The sequence below is a fragment of the Mus musculus genome, chromosome 3 (assembly GCF_000001635.26).
Source record: "Mus musculus strain C57BL/6J chromosome 3, GRCm38.p6 C57BL/6J".
Classification (NCBI taxonomy): Eukaryota; Metazoa; Chordata; class Mammalia; order Rodentia; family Muridae; genus Mus; species Mus musculus.
Window position 1 is genome coordinate 87,017,639 of NC_000069.6, and position 6,871 is coordinate 87,024,509.

General features: G+C 41.2%; 1 pseudogene; it reads right to left on the reverse strand.

Moving 5' to 3' along the window:
- Positions 5,220 to 6,321, reverse strand: Gm8869 (predicted gene 8869; annotated as a pseudogene).

A 6,871-nucleotide genomic window follows, 5' to 3' on the forward strand; every position in this document is an offset into this window, starting at 1 on the left:
ATCTTCTCCTTTTAAACTGACCCCATCTTCATCCTTGTCCATCAAGGTCACTCTTCTCTTCCCTCTCCCACACTCTTCTTTCCTTCTTTCCTTGCCTCATTTTTTTTATCCCTTCATCTCATTCTACCTGCTGACTGTGGCATCACCCACATTCCAAATGTAACCATGCCTGTGTTATATAATAAGAGCCCAAATCACTGTACAGTAGCATAGGAATCTGGTTAAGCCTAAGGAGCCCTGAGCTGACGTCCTTTGATTAGTTCCTGTTTCACACAGAGGGGATATCACCGATGTAGATTTCAGAGGAAGTGAAAAGTTCAGAGAAAGAAGTGAAACAAATTTAGGGAAGCAGAGTGACCTCTTAGGTCAATTCTTTGATTACTAATATTTCATGAAGAGTCTCTATGTGGCTATATTATATTACATTATGTACTTTACATTAAATTTTCTACAAAATTTTGATAAATACTGTTATTAACCACATTTTCCAGATAAGAAAACCAAGTGTTGGAAATACAAAGTAAAGTCCACAGGATCATACAGTTTGAGGGTGCCAGCAAACATGGCTGGGTTCTTAAGTACTAGACTCAAAGAGGGGAAAGGGGGACCTCATTCCCTTCTCTTTCCCATTCTCCTCTGAAGTAGGAATGGCTGAAAATATTCAAATAAGGTCATATGTCCACGCAAACAATAGTGCGAGAATGTTGCTTTTCAGAATGGAAATAAGGGACTCTGGATTCCAAAACAAAAAGAAAAGCAGCTATAAAGGGGGAGATAGAAAAATGATTCAGGTTCTGACCATTGTGAGAACGGTAGAAGCCTGTCTTCATTGTTGGCCAGTTTGGTTTATTCCCATGTTGCCAACTGTAAAAGGGTAAGGGAGAAAAGTCTAGTACTAGAGCATAGCAGAAGAGTGAAGAGTTGCTTGCCTCAGCATCAAAGCAAACTTAGACCAGATGTGTCGGTTAGGACAAGACTCTGAAGCTCTCTCAATAATTTCCTCATCAGGAAAGTGGAAATAATTAACTTTTCTTTGGTGTTTGGATTGATTTGTGGTACACGTATATGATACCATATCATGTGATAGACAAATGCTGTAAATGTTACTTTTATTTCCTCTGATGATGGGATGAGATGAGAGCTGTATGCAAGTTGTGCTGGGTATGACATGGGTTGGGCGGATCCCAGAGTGGTTCTTTCTCTAGGTCTAGGCCTGGAAGCTTCTAGCTTTCATACAATCCAATCTGCCAAGTTGACTGAGTCAATCTGTCTTCTCTTATCTTCTGACTGAAATGCTCTGTTTGGCCTCATACTAACTTTGGTAATATGTTCTACTCTTCTGGCTCTTTCCCATTTTCTGGCTTATTCTGTCTTCACCTATCTAGTCTGTCCTGGTAAAACTTCCATACAGCATCACCACCACCATCTTTTCTCTCCCTGCACTGTTCTTAAGTAGCCTTTCTTTCCTGTGCTGTCTCCTGAGAGTTGGGCGTATCCTATCTCTGACTTATTCTGTCCAATTTTTCTCTGATTCATCATATTGTCTGCCCTTCAATTAGACATCATTTTCAAACATGGCTGCTTCCTTCTACAAACCTTACCTTCATTGTTAGGGATTAAAGGTGTAAGGGTGTGTCTATATCTTAGCTAGATCATACTGTAATCCAGAGTGTGTTTTTGGATGTGATCCCTTGCTAGAGCAGCCATATTGTTGGATTAAAATTCCTCTACAAAATGTATTCAACAGGTCCATAGTTCAGTTCCTTGAGTCCTTGCACACTCTCAAGCCTACCCTAAATAAGTTTTCTCATCTTACACACAAACACACACACACACACACACACACACACACACGCACGCACGTACGCACACACACCCCACCACCACCACAACCACCACCACCACCACCACCACCACCACCACCACCACCACCACAAATACTTTGGCTAGGATCATTTTTCCCCCCCATTTAGACAATCACAATAGCCTCTTTGGCCTCTCTGCCATACCTTTTCATCTTATAGTAATTAATCTTAAATCCAAAGGAAGATGTGTACCTTTCATTACATTACATTCTTCATCTGATCAAGGCTTTATCATAGCTCACTCAGCTCTTACTGTGGGCTGTGGGGTCTGCCATGCCTCCCTAATCCAGCATGCTGACACATTCTTCTTCACTCACTGGTAACCATCACGGAGGGGCCTTATTTCTCAGGAACTTATGTCTGTGAGTATTTAGATCTGGACCACTCCCCCTGCTCTCAGCACTGTGTATATCTCCATCTCCTTCAGAATCCCAGTCAATCAAATATTATCTCTGAAGGCTTTTCCTCTCCTTGTTGCTTGAAGCACCTTCTGCTAATTCCCACCATGCCCAGAACTGCTTTTCTTTGTAGTACATAAAATATCCTACAAGTATACCTGACATTATATGCTCCACCACTCTGTCATTCCCCACCATGTGTTACAATAGTGAGATCAAGGATGCGGTTGCAATCACTGATACTCATTCAACATCCAGATCATCACAAAGCAAGTCTTGGGAAATCAGCAAAGTATTTCTCAGATTCATTTATTGAACACAACCTGAGATTTTATCCTTAATAGGGAATAAACAAGTCAATATTTAAAATAATTTTTCACTTTAAGAAACTATGTAGGACAAAGGATAAACAGGATGAGAAAGAAATTAGGGAAACAACACCCTTCACAAAAGTCACAAATAATATAAAATACCTTGGTGTGACTCTAACTAAGGAAGTGAAATATCTGTATGATAATAACTTCAAGTCTCTGAAGAAACAAATTGAAGATCTTAGAAGATAGAAAGATCTCCCATGCTCATGGATTGGCAGGATTAATATAGTAAAAATGGCTATCCTGCCAAAAGCAACCTACAGATTCAATGCAATCCCCATCAAAATTCCAACTCAATTCTTCACTGAGTTAGAAAGGGCAATTTGCAAATTCATCTGGAATAACAAAAAACCTAGGATACCAGAAACTATTCTCAACAATAAAAGAACCTCTGGGGGAATCACCATGCCTGACCTGAAGCTGTACTACAGAGCAATTGTGATTAAAAAAAATGCATGGTACTGGTACAGCGCTAGACAGGTAGATCAATGGAATAGAATTGAAGACCCAGAAATGAACCCACACACCATAGGTGTGATCCTTGATCTTTGACAAGGGAGCTAAAACCATCCAGTGAAAAAAAGACAGCATTTTCAACAAATGGTGCTGGCACAACTGGTGGTTATCATGTAGAAGAATGAGAATTGATCCATTCTTATCTCCTTGTACAAAGCTCAAGTCTAAGTGGATCAAAGAACTCCACATAAAACCAGAGACACTGAAATTTCTAGAGGAGAAAGTGGGGAAAACCCTCGAAGATATGGTCACAGGGGAAAAATTCCTAAACAGAACAGCAATGGCCTGTGCTGTAAGATCAAGAGTCGACAAGTGAGACCTCATAAAATTGCAAAGCTTCTGTAAGGCAAAAGACACTGTCAATAAGACAAAAAGGCCACCAACAGATTGGGAAAGGATCTTTACCAATCCTAAATCTGACAGGGGACTAATATCCATTATATACAAAGAGCTCAAGAAGCTGAACTCCAGAAATTCAAATAACCCCATTAAAAAATGGGGTACAGAGCTAAACAAAAAATTCTCAACTAAGGAATACCAAAGGGCTGAGAAGCACTTGAAAAAATGTTCAACATCCTTAATCATCAGGGAAATGCAAATCAAAACAACCTTGAGATTCCATCTCACACCAATCAGAACGGCTAGGATCAAAAATTCAGGTGACGAGGTGTGGAGATGCTGGGGAGGATGTGGAGAAAGAGGAACACTCCTCCATTGCTGGTGGGATTGCAAGCTAGTACAACCACTCTGGAAATCAGTCTGGCGGTTCCTCAGAAAACTGGACATAGTACTACCACTAGATCCAGCAATATCTCTCCTGGGCATATACCCAGAAGATGTTCCAACTGGTAATAAGTACACATGCTCCACTATGTTCATAGCAGCCCTATTTATAATAGCCAGAAGCTGGAAAGAACCCAGAAGTCCCTCAACAGAGGAATGGATACAGAAAATGTGGTACATTTACACAATGGAGTACTACTCAGCTATTAAAAACAATGAATTTATGAAATTCTTAGGCAAATGGATGTATCTGGAGGATATCATCCTGAGTGAGGTAACCCAGTCACAAAAGAAGTCACTTGATATGCACTCACTGATAAGTGGATATTAGCCCAGAAACCTAGAATACCCAAGATACAACTTCCAAAACACAAGAAAATCAAGAAGGAAGACCAACACATAGATACTTTATTCCTCCCTAGAATACGGAATAAAATATCCATGGAAGGAATTGCAGAGACAAAGTTTGGAGCTAAGACGAAAGGATGAACCCAGAGGATGGAAAGACTGCCCCACCCAGGAGTCCATCCCAAAGTCAGACACCAAATGCAGACACCATTGCATATGCCAGTAAGATTTTGCTGAAGGGACCCTGATATAGCTGTCTCCTGTGAGGCTTTGCCAGTGCCTGGCAAATACAGAAGTGGATGATCACAGTCGTCTATAGGATGGAATACAGGGCCCCCAATATAGGAGCTAGAGAAAGTACCCAAGAGCTGAAGGGGTCTGCAACCTTATAGGTGGAACAACAATATGAACTAATCAGTACCCCCAGAGCTTGTGTCTCTAGCTGCATATGTAGCAGAAGATGGCCTAGTCGGCCATCATTGGGAAGAGAGGCCCCTTGGTCTTGCAAAGATTATATGCCCCAGTACAGGGGAATGCCAGGGCCAAGAAGTGGGAGTGGGTGGATAGGGGAGCAGGGTGCAGGGAGGGTATAGGGGACTTTTGGGATAGCATTTGAAATGTAAATGAAGAAAATATCTAATAAAAATGTGGGAAAAAGGAAACTATGAAGGTACTTCAATGATGTAAATGGGTATGGCAAACTCTATACCTGTTCGTAATAATGCTGTGCCAGTCAGAGTTAATGGTTGACAACGTAATGCATGGAGTAAGTGTGACCTAGCTATTGGTCAGCAAGCAAAATGGCAAGGTGAATTATTACAAGCACTTTCAGGTTGGTATATTTTGTGTAAGGGTCAATGAGGGTACATTTTCTCAAATTTGGTATAGATAAAACAGATCAATACCCTCCAATTAATTTGATCATTAACTTTTTTTTTAATGTGTAAGTGACACACTCCTCTTTATTGTTACTAAGGTTTCGCCAATGTCTTTCATTATAGAGCATTTTACTTATTTAATTCCACTACTGGCCATGGTTTGGGCCCTGCAAACTCCCTTCCCCTTCCCCTCAAAGGGAGTCCCTTTGTCTGTGGCCACACACTCGTCATTGGTGTACAGGTCAGGCTGGATCTGCTCCCAGATCTTCTTCTTAGGGTTCAGCTCCTTGTCAGGCTCTCCAGGGAAAGCATCAAAAGTAATTCTGTCTGCAGGAAGGGACCTGTTGGGAGGGGCCAGAGTCTCCACTTTCTCTGGTGAACTGGCACACATCACCATTGTTTGAGACAGTACTCCCTGCATTTTTGCAGACTTCAGACTTCAGTTACAACATAAAACCACCATCCATCTGATTTTGCATCTGTTCTAGAGGAACATGATTCACCAGTGTACTGATGACCGTTGTTGGGACTGCTTCTTCCACAACTACTTCTACATACAATGGACCTGCCTGCGGGTGTTTTTTGGCAGTAGCATGCAACCAGTTGGAAGATCCAGGGTCATAGGGTCTATAGGTGTAGAGTCAGCACTTGCTGCTGCCGACTGCTGCATCTTCTCCTTTTTCTCTCCTGTCTTTTCAGTTTGCTCCTTTACCTTCTTTTCTTCTCCTCCCTTCCTTTAATCTGTTCTTTTGTGTCAGAAGAGGTGGCTGTTGTTACTGCTGAATGCTGTATCACACTTTCAGAAACAGTACAATTAGTCTCTAGTGAAGTACTCGAAGATGGAACTGGTGTTTGCTTCTCTCCATTATGGATTTCTGCCCGAAGTAGCTCTTGCTTTAGTTCTTCTGTTTCTTTTTTCAGTTTAGCATTTTCAACTCGAAGTTTCTTTTCTCCTCTCAAAGTTACCTGAAAAATGGCTTTCTCCTTCTGGAGAGCAACCTGCTGCTTGAGATATTCAGAAATCTGCTCTGCCTCTGCACCCTTCTGCTCCCGCCTCTTCAGAAAGGCATCATTCGTTGCCATCTTTCCCCAGAATCAGCAGAAAATGATGAAGCAGTGAAGCGCAGCACTTGAGCAGCCTCAGCAGGGTGTTGGAAGGAACTTTGTTTGTTTGTTTGTTTTTTAAATAAAACCACAATTAACTAACTACAAAACAGATAAAGTGTAATTTTACTGTGTGTTAATTTCCTTACTTGTAATCTGGAAATATTAGTATCTATTTTATAGGGAGTTAGTGAGGTTTAAGAGACCAGGCACAGAGAGTGCGTAATGTGCTGGTGGGTACAAACTAAATGTCAAGAAATGCTGTTTCTGTCTTTTTTTTTTTTTTAAATATTTACTTACTTACTTACTTACTTACTTACTTACTTATTATGTATGTAGTGTTCTGCCTGAATATCTATGCCATATCTCATTATGGATGGTTGTGAGCCACCACATAGTTGCTGGGATTTGAACTCAGGGCCTTTGGAAGAGCAGTCGGTGCTCTCAACCTCTGAGTCACCTCTCCAGCCCCCTCGGCTGTTTCTATCTTAAGTGCCATGGCCAAATAAAGTCTTAGTCTCTGTCTTGTCAGAGAGTTCCTAAAGTACTTGGGATTTTCTGACTGACAAAGATGGTGTAAAGTGATGTGAGAAAGACTTCTAGAA